Consider the following 19,977-nt stretch of genomic DNA (forward strand, 5'->3'; position numbering starts at 1 on the left):
CTTTATAGATAGCAACATGCCATTATTTGACAGGTTATGCCGCCATGATGCTAGGCTATGATACTGTGATGTAACTCGTTGAATACATAGCCTCTCCCTAATGTGTAATGTGAGAGGAATATTTACATTGAACCTGAACTCATGTTGATCCGTGCAAGCTAACGTTAGCTAGCTAGCTAATAATCAACCAAACCTGAAGACATGTTTGATGCATGTTGCCAGCTTGCTTTTAATAATGTTTTAATTCGAACTGGCTTGCTACTGTAAGATCCCTGCTAAATTATCAAGCAAACTAGCTAGCTAGCATTTGAGGGCTTCAGCACACCCCAAAAAATATGCTAACAAGCAACAACATTATTGTGTATTTTATAGGGCAAAAATAATGATGACAGATCCCCAGATAAGGAACCAGTGGCCAGATACCAGTCCCGTTTCAGAGTAATGTAGGACATAACCACCATTGATAATGCAATCAGTGTTTGTGTCTTGTGTGTTGTACATGTCCCTTGTGAATTAGCTGTTAACTGCTGGCTTCCATGACTGTATGATGACAGTCTTTCTTTCTCTCCTTCCCTCTATTTCTCTGTGATAGGAGCTGGGTCAGATCTGTAAGTCAGGCTCCTTCATGACCAGTGTTAACTTTTCTGCCTAAGTCAGCCAACTGTCTTTCCTATACATTGCCTTTGTTAATACTGTAAATGCGGCTGTTTTTCTAAGGCCTGATCAGCCCTGGGTATCAATGGTGTTATCTATGTAAGAGAAACATATATATAACATATATATTATAAAAATCCACTTCTAACACCGGTATCTGTGACGAGGGGGGTCTGGAGCTGATCGACTGGCACTGGAAAACACCTTAGAAGAGATTAAAACGGACTACTAATAAGTATAAACAGAATTTACAGATAGACAATAACTTGAATATACGGACAAGACAACACCACCCATTCAATACATGTGTCACTCATCAACTTGACCTCTCTCTTTATACAGATGAAGGACAGGAGAGGCTTTGGTCATGGAGTCCTCTGACTGAAAGACAGGTTGATACTGATGTCTGAATTGGGAACCACCTTGCACTCAGCATAACATTTATACAAGCCACATGTATAACTTTCTTGACCTGCCACCTGACTGCACATGTCCATCACTTGGAAAACATCAATTCAAGTCAAATTGTATTTGTCACATACACGTGTTTAGCAGATGTTATTGCGGGTGTAGCGAAATGCTTGTGTTTCAAGCTCCAACAGTGCAGTAATATCTAACAATACACACACATCTAAAGTAAAGGAATGGAATTAAGAATATATAAATATATGGGCAAGCAGTGTCAGAGAAGGAAGGGAATTACGCACCCAGTAGAGACATTACCTCACCCAGAAGAGACGTTACCTCACCCAGTAGAGACATTACCTCACCCAGTAGAGACATTACCTCACCCAGTAGAGACATTACCTCACCCAGTAGAGACATTACCTCACCCAGAAGAGACGTTACCTCACCCAGTAGAGACATTACCTCACCCAGAAGAGACGTTACCTCACCCAGTAGAGACATTACCTCACCCAGAAGAGACGTTACCTCACCCAGTAGAGACATTACCTCACCCAGTAGAGACATTACCTCACCCAGAAGAGACGTTACCTCACCCAGTAGAGACATTACCTCACCCAGTAGAGACATTACCTCACCCAGAAGAGACGTTACCTCACCCAGTAGAGACATTACCTCACCCAGTAGAGACATTACGTCACCCAGTAGAGACATTACCTCACCCAGAAGAGACGTTACCTCACCCAGTAGAGACATTACCTCACCCAGTAGAGACATTACCTCACCCAGTAGAGACAGAACCTCACCCAGTAGAGACATTACCTCACCCAGTAGAGACATTACCTCACCCAGTAGAGACATTACCTCACCCAGTAGAGACATTACCTAACCCAGTAGAGACATTACCTCACCCAGTAGAGACATTACCTCAACCAGAGAGCTGTACATGTCAGTGTGTTAGACAGAACCTCCCCCAGAGAGCTGTACATGTCAGTGTGTTAGACAGAACCTCACCCAGTAGAGGCAGAACCTCACCCAGAGAGATGTACATGTCAGTGTGTTAGACAGACAGAACCTCACCCAGAGAGATGTACATGTCAGTGTGTTAGACAGAACCTCACCCAGAGAGATGTACATGTCAGTGTGTTAGACAGAACCTCACCCAGAGATGTACATGTCAGTGTGTTAGACAGACAGAACCTCACCCAGAGAGATGTACATGTCAGTGTGTTAGACAGAACCTCACCCAGAGAGATGTACATGTCAGTGTGTTAGACAGAACCTCACCCAGAGAGATGTACATGTCAGTGTGTTAGACAGAACCTCACCCAGAGAGATGTACATGTCAGTGTGTTAGACAGACAGAACCTCACCCAGAGAGATGTACATGTCAGTGTGTTAGACAGAACCTCACCCAGAGAGATGTACATGTCAGTGTGTTAGACAGACAGAACCTCACCCAGAGAGATGTACATGTCAGTGTGTTAGACAGAACCTCACCCAGCGATATGTACATGTCAGTGTGTTAGACAGACAGAACCTCACCCAGAGAGATGTACATGTCAGTGTGTTAGACAGAACCTCACCCAAAGAGATGTACATGTCAGTGTGTTAGACAGAACCTCACCCAGAGAGATGTACATGTCAGTGTGTTAGACAGAACCTCACCCAAAGAGATGTACATGTCAGTGTGTCAGACAGAACCTCACCCAGAGAGATGTACATGTCAGTGTGTTAGACAGAACCTCACCCAAAGAGATGTACATGTCAGTGTGTTAGACAGAACCTCACCCAGAGAGATGTACATGTCAGTGTGTTAGACAGAACCTCACCCAGAGAGATGTACATGTCAGTGTGTTAGACAGACAGAACCTCACCCAGAGAGATGTACATGTCAGTGTGTTAGACAGAACCTCACCCAGAGAGATGTACATGTCAATGTGTTAGACAGAACCTCACCCAGAGAGATGTACATGTCAGTGTGTTAGACAGAAAGAACCTCACCCAGAGAGTTGTACATGTCAGTGTGTTAGACAGAACCTCACCCAGAGAGATGTACATGTCAGTGTGTTAGACAGAACCTCACCCAGAGAGATGTACATGTCAGTGTGTTAGACAGAACCTCACCCAGAGAGATGTACATGTCAGTGTGTTAGACAGACAGAACCTCACCCAGAGAGATGTACATGTCAGTGTGTTAGACAGAACCTCACCCAGAGAGATGTACATGTCAGTGTGTTAGACAGAACCTCACCCAGAGAGATGTACATGTCAATGTGTTAGACAGAACCTCACCCAGAGAGATGTACATGTCAGTGTGTTAGACAGAAAGAACCTCACCCAGAGAGTTGTACATGTCAGTGTGTTAGACAGAACCTCACCCAGAGAGATGTACATGTCAGTGTGTTAGACAGAACCTCACCCAGAGAGATGTACATGTCAGTGTGTTAGACAGAACCTCACCCAGAGAGATGTACATGTCAGTGTGTTAGACAGACAGAACCTCACCCAGAGAGATGTACATGTCAGTGTGTTAGACAGAACCTCACCCAGAGAGATGTACATGTCAGTGTGTTAGACAGAACCTCACCCAGAGAGTTGTACATGTCAGTGTGTTAGACAGACAGAACCTCACCCAAAGAGATGTACATGTCAGTGTGTTAGACAGAACCTCACCCAGAGAGATGTACATGTCAGTGTGTTAGACAGACAGAACCTCACCCAGAGAGATGTACATGTCAGTGTGTTAGACAGACAGAACCTCACCCAGAGAGATGTACATGTCAGTGTGTTAGACAGAACCTCACCCAGAGAGATGTACATGTCAGTGTGTTAGACAGAACCTCACCCAGAGAGATGTACATGTCAGTGTGTTAGACAGACAGATTCTTAGGGCAAATAGACCTTAAAAATAGAAATGCCATTCTAGTTCTGGTTAGACAGCTGTTGTAGTCCACAGACAACTGATTTTGATTTGTTAGGTAAAGTGTAGTCTTTATAAGCACATCAATATGATATTTATAGCAGAATTTTCTTTTCTTGTCTTTAACACGAATACATCCATCGATTTGATTTATTTTGAATGTATTTTTTGTTGATGTATCTACATTTTAGCTGGGCGATGTTTGTGTCCACATGTAACCTACACCTGAAGGGATATTAGTTCTGGGATCTGTCTCCCAGGAAAGATCTAACAGCGGACATGAGGAGAGACGAGACATAACTAGCCAGTTATAGAATATGGTATTGTAGGACAGCTGAGCTGACTCAAGACCAGGCATTCAACTCATAGTGGATACCGTTTCCACGGTAACATATATTTACATGAGGTGATGAAACGTTGAAACTAAGCTGCAAGCTACTTTAGTAACAAGGTGTTGTAGAACGAGTATCTTATGAATCACATATCACTGGCTCTTGCTATCTTGCCATAACTCATTTGACAGAGAAATATCAGCTAGATAGGAAAGCCAGCTGCAGCTGTAACCAAGCTATGCTAGCTAGCTGCCGTCAGCATGGCTGAACACAAGGTCCATGCAGGCTTCAGCCTACAGAGAACTGAATTAGCTGACCATCTTGAGAAGGCGAGTCAGGAGGGGAGAAGTCCTCAACTTCAAAACTTTGTTCTCTCCATAGCAAAGATATCTTAGCTTAGTTAACCTCGCTGTTCTCACTATTACCTTGTTTTTGTGATTGAATGGCAAAGACACACCCAAGAAACACTCACATCGAACCACACCCCCAAGAAAACTCTTGCTTGCCTTCAGTCATGATAGACTGCAGAAAGCATTTCTTATTGAGCATTAATGAAAAATGAGGCCAAATCAGGAAGTGCAGTCTGTTTTTTCTGTCTCTGTCCGCCTGTCTCTCTGTCTGTCTGTCAGTCTCTGTCTCTCTTTCTGTCTCTCTTTCTGTCTGTCTGTCTGTCTGTCTGTCTGTCTGTCTGTCTGTCTGTCTGTCTGTCTGTCTGTCTGTCTCTTCTCTCTCTCTCTCTCTCTCTCTCTCTCTCTCTCTGGCTGTTTCTTTCTCTGTGTCTGTCTGTCTCTCTGTGTCAGCCTGTCAGTCTCTTTCTGTCTCCTGTCTGTCTGTCAGACGGACGGTCTGTCTGTCTGTCTGTCTGTCTGTCTGTCTGTCTCTCTCTCTGGCTGTTTCTTTTCTCTCTCTCTCTCTGGCTGTCTCATCCGTGTCTGTCTTTTCTGTCTGTCTGTCTCTCTCTCTGGCTGTTTCTTTCTCTGTGTCTGTCTGTCTCTCTGTCTCTCTGTGTCAGCCTGTCAGTCTCTTTCTGTCTCCTGTCTGTCTGTCTGTCTGTCTCTCTCTCTCTCTCTGGCTGTTTCTTTCTCTGTGTCTGTCTGTCTCTCTGTGTCAGCCTGTCAGTCTCTTTCTGTCTCCTGTCTGTCTGTCTGTCTGTCTGTCTGTCTGTCTGTCTGTCTGTCTGTCTGTCTGTCTGTCTGTCTGTCTGTCTGTCTGTCTGTCTGTCTGTCTGTCTGTCTGTCTGTCTGTCTGTCTGTGTCTGCTTTTTCTGTCTGTCTGTCTGTCTGTCTGTCTGTCTGTCTGTCTGTCTGTCTGTCTGTCTGTCTGTCTGTCTGTCTGTCTGTCTGTCTCTCTCTCTCTGGCTGTTTCTTTCTCTGTGTCTGTCTGTCTCTCTGTGTCAGCCTGTCAGTCTCTTTCTGTCTCCTGTCTGTCTGTCTGTCTGTCTGTCTGTCTGTCTGTCTGTCTGTCTGTCTGTCTGTCTGTCTGTCTGTCTGTCTGTCTGTCTGTCTGTCTGTCTGTCTGTCTGTCTGTCTGTCTGTCTGTCTGTCTGTCTGTGTCTGTCTGTGTGTTGGGTAGAGAGTATTGACTTCATGGCTCAGCTGCCCCCAGTCAGACTGAGCTCCCCCGCCGTTCAACATCTCACAGCTAGAACTCAGCAGAGCATAGCAGGGAGGGAGGGAGGGAGGGAGGGAGGGAGGGAGGGATAGAAAAATAAATAGAAAGAGAGAAGGGAGGTAGGGACTGGAACTAGGAAGGAGAGAACAGAGCATGACAGACTAAAGCTTTGGCCCAAGGTACGAACATGCACCTTACACCTTGCTTGTTAAATCATGCCTTTCAGAGATCAATGACAACACACAGTGATCAATTTTTGAGTTGAGACTGGGTGACATATGCCACAGCACAACTGTTACACACATACACACACACGCACACGCGCACACACGGCCAGAAGGGAGGAGTTCCCTGCCCATCAGCCCTCTGCTAGCCCCAGGGCGTGGCTGGGCTTACTATGGTCTCATTATCATGTCAGCAGTTAGGAGAAATATTATTGCCCAGGGAGGGAGAGAGTGAAAGAAAAAGAGGGAGAGAAAGAGAGGGGGAGAGAGTGAAAGAAAAAGAGAGGGTGGGAGAGGAAAGGGAGAGAGAGAGTGAGAGGAGAGTGAAAGAGAAAGGCCCAAGTACAGGGAGACTGAGGTAGAGATACAGGGATGAAGAGGGGAACAAGATGGGAGGGAACAACAGCCAGGATGGAAAGAGAAAAACGGGAGCAATGAAAGACAGAGCAATGGATAGAGAAAAGAAGGGAGGGAGGGGGAGTGGCACAACTAATGGTCCTGGTCGGGAGAGATAGCAGTCAATCAATCATGTTTTAACAGAAGCAGTGGGCCCAGGAGGACTCTTAAGAAGTGCTTATTTAATTACAAGTTCCTTTACTTATATTTATGGGCTATCCCTCCTTCAAATATGAACCTTCCAGCCAGTCCACCGAGGGTTGGGATGGGGGAGAGGGGAGGTTCAGGCCAGAGAGGTCTTTGGTTCCTGAGGGCTGGGTTTTGGGTCCATATTGCCTGTTTATCACATTTTTTTCCTCCAATGTAGCAATCAGGCCTAAACAGTAACGTTATCAGAAATATATATGTGAGTTATTGTATTTCAGAGTTCTGTAGAGTACATAGAACATTATACATACAGTGAGTATTAAACGTGTAGATAGTCATTCCCATGTTTAACCATATTGCTTATTTATCACATTTGTATTTGTTATGGATCCATATTAGCTGCTGCCAAGGCAAAACCGGGAGCCTGTAGGTCCTACCTTGTTGATAGGGCTGTTAAGAAGGTAGAAACTAGGGCCTGTAGGACCTGCCTTGTTGATAGGGCTGTTAAGAAGGTAGAAACTAGGGCCTGTAGGACCTGCCTTGTTGATAGGGCTGTTAAGAAGGTAGAAACTAGGGCCTGTAGGACCTGCCTTGTTGATAGGGCTGTTAAGAAGGTAGAAACTAGGGCCTGTAGGACCTGCCTTGTTGATAGGGCTGTTAAGAAGGTAGAACCTAGGGCCTGTAGGACCTGCCTTCTTGATAGAGCTGTTAAGAAGGTAGAAACTAGGGCCTGTAGGACCTGCCGTGTTGATAGGGATGTTAAGAAGGTAGAAACTAGGGCCTGTAGGACCTGCCTTGTTGATAGGGCTGTTAAGAAGGTAGAAACTAGGGCCTGTAGGACCTGCCTTGTTGATAGGGCTGTTAAGAAGGTAGAAACTAGGGCCTGTAGGACCTGCCTTGTTGATAGGGCTGTTAAGAAGGTAGAAACTAGGGCCTGTAGGACCTGCCTTGTTGATAGGGCTGTTAAGAAGGTAGAAACTAGGGCCTGTAGGACCTGCCTTGTTGATAGGGCTGTTAAGAAGGTAGAAACTAGGGTCTGTAGGACCTGCCTTGTTGATAGTGCTGTTAAGAAGGTAGAAACTAGGGCCTGTAAGACCCGCCTTGTTGATCGGGCTGTTAAGAAGGTAGAAACTAGGGCCTGTAGGACCTGCCTTGTTGATAGAGCTGTTAAGAAGGTAGAAACTAGGGCCTGTAGGACCTGCCGTGTTGATAGGGATGTTAAGAAGGTAGAAACTAGGGCCTGTAAGACCCGCCTTGTTGATCGGGCTGTTAAGAAGGTAGAACCTAGGGCCTGTAGGACCTGCCTTCTTGATAGAGCTGTTAAGAAGGTAGAAACTAGGGCCTGTAGGACCTGCCGTGTTGATAGGGATGTTAAGAAGGTAGAAACTAGGGCCTGTAGGACCTGCCTTGTTGATAGGGCTGTTAAGAAGGTAGAAACTAGGGCCTGTAGGACCTGCCTTGTTGATAGTGCTGTTAAGAAGGTAGAAACTAGGGCCTGTAGGACCTGCCTTGTTGATAGGGCTGTTAAGAAGGTAGAAACTAGGGCCTGTAGGACCTGCCTTGTTGATAGGGCTGTTAAGAAGGTAGAACCTAGGGCCTGTAGGACCTGCCTTGTTGATAGAGCTGTTAAGAAGGTAGAAACTAGGGCCTGTAGGACCTGCCTTGTTGATAGGGATGTTAAGAAGGTAGAAACTAGGGCCTGTAGGACCTGCCTTGTTATTAGGGCTGTTAAGAAGGTAGAAACTAGGGCCTGTAGGACCTGCCTTGTTGATAGGGCTGTTAAGAAGGTAGAAACTAGGGCCTGTAGGACCTGCCTTGTTGATAGGACTGTTAAGAAGGTAGAAACTAGGGCCTGTAGGACCTGCCTTGTTGGTAGGGCTGTTAAGAAGGTAGAAACTAGGGCCTGTAGGACCTGCCTTGTTGATAGGGCTGTTAAGAAGGTAGAAACTAGGGCCTGTAGGACCTGCCTTGTTGATAGGGATGTTAAGAAGGTAGAAACTAGGGCCTGTAGGACCTGCCTTGTTGATAGGGCTGTTAAGAAGGTAGAAACTAGGGCCTGTAGGACCTGCCTTGTTGATAGGGCTGTTAAGAAGGTAGAAACTAGGGCCTGTAGGACCTGCCTTGTTGATAGGGCTGTTAAGAAGGTAGAAACTAGGGCCTGTAGGACCTGCCTTGTTGATAGGGCTGTTAAGAAGGTAGAAACTAGGGCCTGTAGGACCCACCTTGTTGATAGTGCTGTTAAGAAGGTAGAAACTAGGGCCTGTAGGATCTGCCTTGTTGATAGTGCTGTTAAGAAGGTAGAAACTAGGGCCTGTAGGACCTGCCTTGTTGATAGGGCTGTTAAGAAGGTAGAAACTAGGGCCTGTAGGACCTGCCTTGTTGATAGGGCTGTTAAGAAGGTAGAAACTAGGGCCTGTAGGACCTGCCTTGTTGATAGGGCTGTTAAGAAGGTAGTAACTAGGGCCTGTAGGACCTGCCTTGTTGATAGGGCTGTTAAGAAGGTAGAGCAGCACTTAATTATGGACAGACTTCTCCCCATCATAGCTACTGTTCTATCAATATGTTTTGACCATGACAGTTTACAATCCAGGGTTACTCCAAGCAGTTTAGTCACCTCAACTTGCTTAATTTCCTCATGATATATTACAAGATTTAGTTGAGGTTTGTGGTTTAGTGAATGATTTGTCCCAAATACAATACTTTTAGTTTTTGAAATATTTAGAACTAACTTATTCCTTGCCACCCATTCTGAAACTAACTGCAGCTCTTTGTTAAGTGTTGCAGTCATTTCAGTTGCTGTAGTAGCTGACGTGTATAGTGTTGCAGTCATTTCAGTTGCTGTAGTAGCGGACATGTAAAGCGCTGAGTCAACCGCATACAAAGACACCCAAAGCCAGCGGCATGTCGTTAGGACTTTGGTTCCTGAGGTTTTGGGTCCTTAAAAAAAAAAATCTATACTATAATTGTTATTATAATTGTTATTTTATTTATTATTATTATATGAAGGAGGGTTGGTTTTGGTTAGCCATCATCATTGTATTCCATCGCTTCTGGTTTTTATCCTCTCCTAATCAGGGACTGATTCAGACCTGGGATACAATTGAACTGGCCTGGACGGTCTAGCTCCAGCTGGATTGTAAAAATTGTGAACCACTGTAAAACAAATGTCAAAATCCTATTTTCCCACTTAGTCACTCACTCGCTCGCTCCAGTGTCTCGTTAAGAGCAAATTGACAAATTAACAAAACAATATGGTAAAAATGTCTGAAATATGTAAAACAACAATGCTGCTCCATAGGTGGTAAATCTAACACATTTCCACTGGCTGGTCTCCCGCCACATCTGGCGCTCCATCTCAGCACGGTGCTGTTCTGTGGTTAATTGGCCAACAGCTATGGTGTGTTCTCACCTCACACACACTCGGCAGTATGGCTAGCACATACTCTACTGCAGCAGATGTGTGTCTGTATGAGTGTGTGTGTGTAGTTCCCTGTAGAACTACTGTAGACAGCCCTGAAGAACTACTGTAGACAGCTCTGAAGAACTACTGTAGACAGCTCTGAAGAACTACTGTAGACAGTTCTAGAACTACTGTAGACAGTTCTAGAACTACTGTAGACAGCTCTGAAGAACTACTGTAGACAGCTCTGAAGAACTACTGTAGACAGCTCAGAAGAACTACTGTAGACAGCTCTGAAGAACTACTGTAGACAGCTCTGAAGAACTACTGTAGACAGCTCGGAAGAACTACTGTAGACAGTTCTAGAACTACTGTAGACAGCTCTGAAGAACTACTGTAGACAGCTCTGAATAACTACTGTAGACAGCTCTGAAGAACTACTGTAGACAGCTCTAGAACTACTGTAGACAGCTCGGAAGAACTACTGTAGACAGTTCTGAAGAACTACTGTAGACAGCTCGGAAGAACTACTGTAGACAGCTCTGAAGAACTACTGTAGACAGCTCTGAATAACTACTGTAGACAGTTCTAGAACTACTGTAGACAGCTCTGAAGAACTACTGTAGACAGCTCTGAAGAACTACTGTAGACAGCTCTGAATAACTACTATAGACAGCTCTGAAGAACTACTGTAGACAGCTCTAGAACTACTGTAGACAGCTCGGAAGAACTACTGTAGACAGCTCTGAAGAACTACTGTAGACAGCTCTGAAGAACTACTGTAGACAGTTCTAGAACTACTGTAGACAGCTCTGAAGAACTACTGTAGACAGCTCTGAAGAACTACTGTAGACAGTTCTAGAACTACTGTAGACAGCTCTGAAGAACTACTGTAGACAGCTCTATAGAACTACTGTAGACAGTTCTAGACCTACTGTAGACAGCTCTGAAGAACTACTGTAGACAGCTCTGAAGAACTACTGTAGACAGTTCTAGAACTACTGTAGACAGCTCTGTAGAACTACTGTAGACAGCTCTGAAGAACTACTGTAGACAGCTCTGAAAAACTACTGTAGACAGCTCTGAAGAACTACTGTAGACAGCTCTGAATAACTACTGTAGACAGCTCTGAAGAACTACTGTAGACAGCTCTAGAACTACTGTAGACAGCTTGGAAGAACTACTGTAGACAGCTCTGAAGAACTACTGTAGACAGCTCTGAAGAACTACTGTAGACAGCTCTAGAACTACTGTAGACAGATCTAGAACTACTGTAGACATCTATAGAACTACTGTAGACAGTTCTAGAACTAATTGTGCTCTCTCTAATTCTCTCTTTCTCTCTTTCTCTCTCTCGGAGGACCTTAGCCCTAGGACCATGCCTCAGGACTACCTGACATGATGACTCCTTGCTGTCCCCAGTCCACCTGGCCGTGCTGCTGCTCCAGTTTCAACTGTGCTGCCTTATTATTATTGGACCATGCTGGTCATTTATGAACATTTGAACATCTTGGCCATGTTCTGTTATAATCTCCACCCAGCACAGCCAGAAGAGGACTGGCCACCCCACATAGCCTGGTTCCTCTCTAGGTTTCTTCCTAGGTTTTGGCCTTTCTAGGGAGTTTTTCCTAGCCACCGTGCTTCTACACCTGCATTGCTTGCTATTTGGGGTTTTAGGCTGGGTTTCTGTACAGCACTTTGAGATATCAGCTGATGTACGAAGGGCTATATAAATACATTTGATTTGATTTGAACTACTGTAGACAGCTCTGTAAAACTACTGTAGACAATTCTTTAGAACTATTGTAGACAGCTCTGTAGAACTACTGTAGACACCTCTGTAAAACTACTGTAGACAGCTCTAGAACTACTGTAGACAGATATACAGTGGGGAGAACAAGTATTTGATACACTGCCGATTTTGCAGGTTTTTCTACTTAAAAAGCATGTAGAGGTCTGTAATTTTCATCATAGGTACACTTCAACTGTGAGAGACTGAATCTAAAACAAAAATCCAGAAAATCACATTGTATGATTTTTAAATAATTAATTAGCATTTTATTGCATGACATAAGTATTTGATCACCTACCAACCAGTAAGAATTCCGGCTCTCACAGACCTGTTCGTTTTTCTTTAAGAAGCTCTCCTGTTCTCCACTCATTACCTGTATTAACTGCACCTGTTTGAACTCGTTACCTGTATAAAAGACACCTGTCCACACACTCAATCAAACAGACTCCAACCTCTCCACAATGGCCAAGACCAGAGAGGGTGTAAGGACATCAGGGATAAAATTGTAGACCTGCACAAGGCTGGGATGTGCTACAGGACAATAGGCAAGCAGCTTGATGAGAAGGCAACAACTGTTGGCGCAATTATTAGAAAATGGAAGAAGTTCAAGATCACCCTCGGTCTGGGGCTCCATGCAAGATCTCACCTCGTGGGGCATCAATGATCATGAGGAAGGTGAGGGATCAGCCCAGAACTACACGGCAGGACCTGGTCAATGACCTGAAGAGAGCTGGGACCACAGTCTCAAAGAAAACCATTAGTAATACACTACGCCGTCATGGATTAAAATCCTGCAGCGAACGCAAGGTCCCCCGGCTCAAGCCAGCGCATGTCCAGGCCCATCTGAAGTTTGCCAATGACCATCTGGATGATCCAGAGGATGAATGGGAGAAGGTCATGTGGTCTGATGAGACAAAAATAGAGCTTTTGGTCTAAACTCCACTCGCCGTGTTTGGAGGAAGAAGAAGGATGAGTACAACCCCAAGAACACCATCCCAACCGTGAAGCATGGAGGTGGAAACATCATTCTTTGGGGATGCTTTTCTGCAAAGGGGACAGGACGACTGCACCGTATTGAGGGGAGGATGGATGGGGCCATGTATCGTGAGATCTTGGCCAACAACCTCCTTCCCTCAGTAAGAGCATTGAAGATGGGTCGTGGCTGGGTCTTCCAGCATGACAACGACCCAAAACACACAGCCAGGGCAACTAAGGAATGGCTCCGTAAGAAGCATCTCAAGGTCCTGGAGTGGCCTAGCCAGTCTCCAGACCTGAACCCAATAGAAACTCTTTGTAGGGAGCTGAAAGTCCGTATTGCCCAGTGACAGCCCGAAACCTGAAGGATCTGGAGAAGGTCTGTATGGATGTCACACCCTGACCATAGTTTGCTTTGTATGTTTCTATGTTTTGTTTGGTCAGGGTGTGATCTGAGTGGGCATTCTATGTTGTGTGTCTAGTTTGTCTGTTTCTGTGTTTAGCCTGATATGGTTCTCAATCAGAGGCAGGTGTTAGTCATTGTCTCTGATTGGGAACCATATTTAGGTAGCCTGTTTGGTGTTGGGTTTTGTGGGTGATTGTCTCCTGTGTCAGTGTTTGTGCCACACGGGACTGTTTCGGGTTTACACGTTTGTTGCTTTTGTAGTTTATCCATGTATAGTTTTCTTATTTAAAACAAACATCAATTTCAACCACGCTGCATTTTGGTCCTCCTCTCCTTCGACGGAAGAATCCCGTTACAATGGAGGAGTGGGCCAAAATCCCTGCTGCAGTGTGTGCAAACCTGGTCAAGAACTACAAGAAACGTATGATCTCTGTAATTGCAAACAAAGGTTTCTGTACCAAATATTACATTCTGCTTTTCTGATGTATCAAAAACTTATGTCATGCAATAAAATACAAATTAATTACTTAAAAATTATACAATGTGATTTTCTGGATTTTTGTTTTAGATTCTGTCTCTCACAGTTGAAGTGTACCTATGATAAAAATTACAGACCTCTACATGCTTTGTAGGAAAACCTGCAAAATCATGTAGGAAATGTAGGGAAACCTGCAAAATCGGCAGTGTATCAAATACTTGTTCTCCCCACTGTATAACTACTGTAGACAGCTCTAGAACTACTGTAGGCAGCTCTGTAGAACTATTGTAGACAGCTCTGTAGAACTATTGTAGACAGCTCTGTAGAACTATTGTAGACAGCTCTGTAGAACTATTGTAGACAGCTCGGTAGAACTATTGTAGACAGCTCTGTAGAACTATTGTAGACAGCTCTGAAGAACTACTGTAGACAGCTATGTAGAACTACTGTAGACAGCTCTGTAGAACTAGTGTATACAGCTCTAGAACTATACTGTAGACAGCTTAAAACTACACTGTAGACAGCTCTATAACCGTACTGTAGACAGCTCGGTAACTACACTGTAGACAGCACTAGAACTACTGTAGAAAGCTCTGTAAAACTACTGTAGACAATTCTTTATTACTGCTGTATACAACCTAAACAGTAACGTTATCAGAAATATATCTGTGAATTATTGTATTTCAGAGTTCTGTAGAGTACATAGAACATTATACATACAGTGAGTATTAAACATGTAGATAGTCATTCCCATTTTTTACCATATTGCTTGTTTATCACATTTGTATTTGTTATGGATCCATATTACCTGCTGCCAAGGCAAAACTGGGAGCCTGTAGGACCTGCCTTGTTGATAGGGCTGTTAAGAAGGTAGAAACTAGGGCCTGTAGGACCTGCCTTGTTGATAGGGCTGTTAAGAAGGTAGAAACTAGGGCCTGTAGGACCTGCTTTGTTGATAGGGCTGTTAAGAAGGTAGAGCAGCACTTCATTATGGACAGACTTCTCCCCATCATAGCTACTGTTCTATCAATATGTTTTGACCATGACAGTTTACAATCCAGGGTTACTCCAAGCAGTTTAGTCACCTCAACTTGCTTAATTTTCACATTATATATTACAAGATTTAGTTGAGGTTTGTGGTTTAGTGAATGATTTGTCCCAAATACAATACTTTTAGTTTTTGAAATATTTAGAACTAACTTATTCCTTGCCACCCATTCTGAAACTAACTGCAGCTCTTTGTTAAGTGTTGCAGTCATTTCAGTTTCTGTAGTAACTGACATGTAAAGCGCTGAGTCAACCACATACATAGACACCCAAAGCCTGCGGCATGTCGTTAGTAAAGATTTAAAAAAGTAAGGGCCTAGACAGCTGCCCTGGGGAATTCCTGATACTACCTGGATTATGTTGAAGAGGCTTCCATTAAAGAATACCCTCTGTGTTCTGTTAGACAGGTAACTCTTTATCCACAATATCGCAGGGTGTGTAAATCCATAACACATATATTTTTCCAGCAGCAGACTATGATAGATAATGTCAAAAGCTGCACTGAAGTCTAACAAAACAGCCTCCACAATATTTTTATCATCACTTTCTCTCAGCCAATCATCAGTCATTAGTGTAAGTGCTGTGCTTGTTGAATGTTTTTCCCTATAAACATGCTGAAAGTCCGTTGTCAATTTGTTTACTGTAAAATAGCATTGCATCTGGTCAAACACAATTTCTTACAAAACTTTACTAAAGGATGGTGACAGGCTGATTGGTTAGCTATTTGAGCCAGTAAAGGGGATTTACTGTTCTTAGGTAGTGGAATGACTTTTGCTTCCTCCAAGCCTGAGGGCACACACTTTCTAGTAGGATTACATTGAAGATGTGGCAAGATCGTTTACTATTTTCCTCAGTCATTTTCCATACAAGTTGTCAAACCCCGGTGGCTTGTCATTGTTGATAGACAACAATCATTTTTTCACCTCTTCCACACTCACTTTACGGAAGTCAAAATTACAAATCTTGTCTCTCATAATTTGGTCAGATATACTTGCATGTGTATGGGCAGCGGTTGTTGCTGGCATGTCATGCCTATGTTTGATCATCTTGAAAAAATCATTACAGTAGTTGGCAATATCAGTTGGTTTAGTGATGAATGAGCCATCTGATTCAATGAAAGATGGAGGTGAATTTGCCTATTTTCCCAAATTGTAATTGAAGGTACAGCAAAACTTTTTACTATCATTCTTTGTCATTTATCTTTTGTTTTATATTGTAGTTTCATTTCAATCTATGCAAACCTTTTCTCTTTCACAGTGAGATTGTGTCGGTGCTTTTTAGGGAATTTTTCTCTTCACTATTTTTCTGAAAACATAGACGCACACACACACGCACGCCTGCACACGCACACAAACACATGCAGACACTCGTGAAGAAACAGGGTGGGTGTGTGTGTGCATATGCATGCATGTTTGTCCTGTTTGTTAGAGAGAGAGAATCAGAGAGAAAGGAAGTGAAAGATAGGGAGAGAGAGAATCAGAGAGAAAGGAAGTGAAAGATAGGGAGAGAGAGAATCAGAGAGAAAGGAAGTGGAAGATAGGGAGAGAGAGAATCAGAGAGAGAAAGGAAGTGAAAGATAGGGAGAGAGAATCAGAGAGGGAAAGGAAGTGAAAGATAGGGAGAGAGAGAATAAGAGAGAGAAAGGAAGTGAAAGATAGGGAGAGAGAGAATCAGATAGAGAAAGGAAGTGAAAGATAGGGAGAGAGAGAATCAGAGAGAAAGGAAGTGAAAGATAGGGAGAGAGAGAATCAGAGAGAAAGGAAGTGAAAGATAGGGAGAGAGAGAATCAGAGAGAGAAAGGAAGTGAAAGATATGGAGAGAGAGAATCAGAGTGAGAAAAGAAGTGAAAGATAGGGAGGGAGAGAATCAGAGAGAAAGGAAGTGAAAGATAGGGGGAGAGAGAATCAGAGAGAAAGGAAGGGAGAGAGAGAATCAGAGAGATAAAGGAAGTGAAAGATAGGGAGAGAGAGAATAAGAGAGAGAAAGGAAGTGAAAGATAGGGAGAGAGAGAATCAGAGAGAAAGGAAGTGAAAGATAGGGGGAGAGAGAATCAGAGAGAAAGGAAGGGAGAGAGAGAATCAGAGAGATAAAGGAAGTGAAAGATAGGGAGAGAGAGAGAATAAGAGAGAGAAAGGAAGTGAAAGATAGGGAGAGAGAGAATCAGAGAGAAAGGAAGTGAAAGATAGGGAGAGAGAGAATCAGAGAGAAAGGAAGTGAAAGATAGGGAGAGAGAGAATAAGAGAGAGAAAGGAAGTGAAAGATAGGGAGAGAGAGAATCAGAGAGAAAGGAAGTGAAAGATAGGGAGAGAGAGAATCAGAGAGAAAGGAAGGGAGAGAGAGAATCAGAGAGATAAAGGAAGTGAAAGATAGGGAGAGAGAGAGAATAAGAGAGAGAAAGGAAGTGAAAGATAGGGAGAGAGAGAATCAGAGAGAAAGGAAGTGAAAGATAGGGAGAGAGAGAGAATCAGAGAGAAAGGAAGTGAAAGATAGGGAGAGAGAGAATCAGAGAGAGAAAGGAAGTAAAAGATAGGGAGAGAGAATCAGAGAGGGAAAGGAAGTGAAAGATAGGGAGAGAGAGAATAAGAGAGAGAAAGGAAGTGAAAGATAGGGAGAGAGAGAATCAGAGAGAAAGGAAGTGAAAGATAGGGAGAGAGAGAATCAGAGAGAAAGTAAGTGAAAGATAGGGAGAGAGAGAATCATAGAGAATGGAAGTGAAAGATAGGGAGAGAGAGAATCAGAGAGAGAAAGGAAGTGAAAGATAGGGAGAGAGAGAATCAGAGAGAAAGGAAGTGAAAGATAGGGAGAGAGAGAATCAGAGAGAAAGGAAGTGAAAGATAGGGAGAGAGAGAATCAGAGAGAAAGGAAGTGAAAGATAGGGAGAGAGAGATTCAGAGAGAAAGGAAGTGAAAGATAGGGAGAGAGAGAATAAGAGAGAGAAATTAAGTGAAAGATAGGGAGAGAGTAATGTCTTTATTCTTTTGAAACTTTTGTGAGTGTAATGTTACCTGTTCATTTTTATTGTTTATTATCTAGTTCACTTGCTTTGGCAATGTTAAAATATGTTTCCCATGCCAATAAAAACCTAAAATTGAGAGTGAGAGAGAGCGAAAGGGACAACGGAGTGTGTGAATGTGAGAGGCAGTGACAGAGTGAATATGAGAAAGAGAGGAGGAGAGAGAGAGGAGAGTGAGAGCAGAGTAGAGAAAGAGAGGTGTTGAGGTTATCACTGGAGGGCGTGAAGACAATAATGCAAACTGACACTTCAGAAATGAGCTGCTGGTTGCCTTGGTGACAAGCCCTGGCAAGGGGGTAGATAGAGACTAAATGATGTTTGATTAGAACCCAAATCATTTAGAGAGAGCACAGACAAGCATGTTGGCAGGAGGGGTTCACAGGAGGTGTGTGTGTGTGGGGGGGGGTAGTGGAATTGGGGTATCACAGGAGGGAGGGGGGGGGGGGTAGTGGGAAGCCAGAAGAAGTGGTTACTGGTCATCTAGAGATTTTACTGTTATCAGGTGACGTTCATGTATTGAATATATGACAACTCATTGCGTATGTAGACTGGCTAAATAGAATTGGAATCAGAAACAGGCTCCCAGCCAATGGTGCTAATGTATGTGTTTTTTCGTGTTATTTGTAGCTTACTTTGTACATAATGTTTCTGCTACCATCTCTTATGACCAAAAAGAGCTTCTGGATACCAGAACAGCGATATCTCACCTCATACTGGACAAAGATTTTTCTTCCTTCAACGAGTGGGACACAAAGGATTTAATTCAGAAACCAGACAAGACCGCCGTTATTCGCATGAAGAAGAGACGGAAATATAAGGGATGGTGGTCAGGGTGCCTTGTAAGGGTTGGCAGGTAGCCTAGTGGTTAGAGCGTTGGGCCAGTAACTGAAAGGTTGCTGGATTGAATCCCCGAGCTGACAAGGTAAAAATCTGTTGTTCTGCCCCTGAACAAGGCAGTTAACCCACTGTTCCCCAGTAGGCTGTAATTGTAAATAAGAATGTGTTCTTAACTGAATTGCCTAGTGAAATAAATATACAATTTTAAAAGAATCCGACGGTGAGTGGGTAACCTGCCTCTACCTTCCGTCCTATTAGCCAATGTGAAATCATTGAATAACAAACTGGATGAGCTCAGATCTAGACTACCGTCGGAACATTAAAAACTGTAATATCTTATGTTTCACTGAGTCGTGGCTGAATGACGACATGGATAACATACAGCTGCTTGGGTTTTCAGTGCGTCAGCAAGATAGAACAGCTGCCTCTAGTAAGTGGTGGTCTGTGTCTATTTATCAATAACAGCTGGTGCACGGAATCTAATATTAAGGACGTCTCAAGGTTTTGATCGCCTGAGTATGTCATGATAAGCTGTAGACCACAGTATTTACCAAGAGAGTTCTCATATATTTTTTTTGTAGCTGTCTATTTACCACCACAAACCGATGCTGGCACTAAGACGGCACTCAATGAGCTGAATAAGGCAAATAAAGAAAATGTTCACCTAGAGGCAGCGCTCCTAATGGCCGGGGACTTTAATGCAGGGACACTTGAATCCGTTTTACCTCATTTCTACCAACATGTTAAATGCAAAATATGTAAACGTTATTAAAGTGACAAGTGTTCCATTACTAAAGTGGCCAGTGATTTCAAGTCTGTATATACGGCAGCAGCCCCTTTTGTGCTAGTGATGGCTATTTAATAGTCTGATGGCTTTGAGATGGAAGCTGTTTTTCACTCTCCTGGTACCATCTTTGATGCACCTGTACTGACCTCGCTTCTGGATGATAGTGGGGTGAACAGGCAGTGGCTCGGGTGGTTAAAATCCCCAGCTACAATAAATGTTGCCTCAGGATACGTGGTTTCCAGTTTGCATAAAGTCCAGTGAAGAAGACCACCATTGTCCTTGTTCCCAAGAACACCATGGTAACCTGCCTAAACGACTACTGACCAGTAGCACTGACGTCTGTAGCCATGAAGTGCTTTGAAAGGCTGGTCATGGCTCACATCAATACCATTATCCAAGAAACCCTCAATCCACTCCAATTTGCAAACCGCCCCAGCAGATCCACAGATGACGCAATCTCTATTGCACTCCACAATGCACTTTCTCACCTGGACAAAAGGAAAACCTACGTGAGAATGCTATTCATTGACTACAGCTCAGTGTTCAACAC

Source organism: Oncorhynchus nerka, linkage group LG22, assembly GCF_034236695.1.
Source record: "Oncorhynchus nerka isolate Pitt River linkage group LG22, Oner_Uvic_2.0, whole genome shotgun sequence".
NCBI lineage: Eukaryota > Metazoa > Chordata > Actinopteri > Salmoniformes > Salmonidae > Oncorhynchus > Oncorhynchus nerka.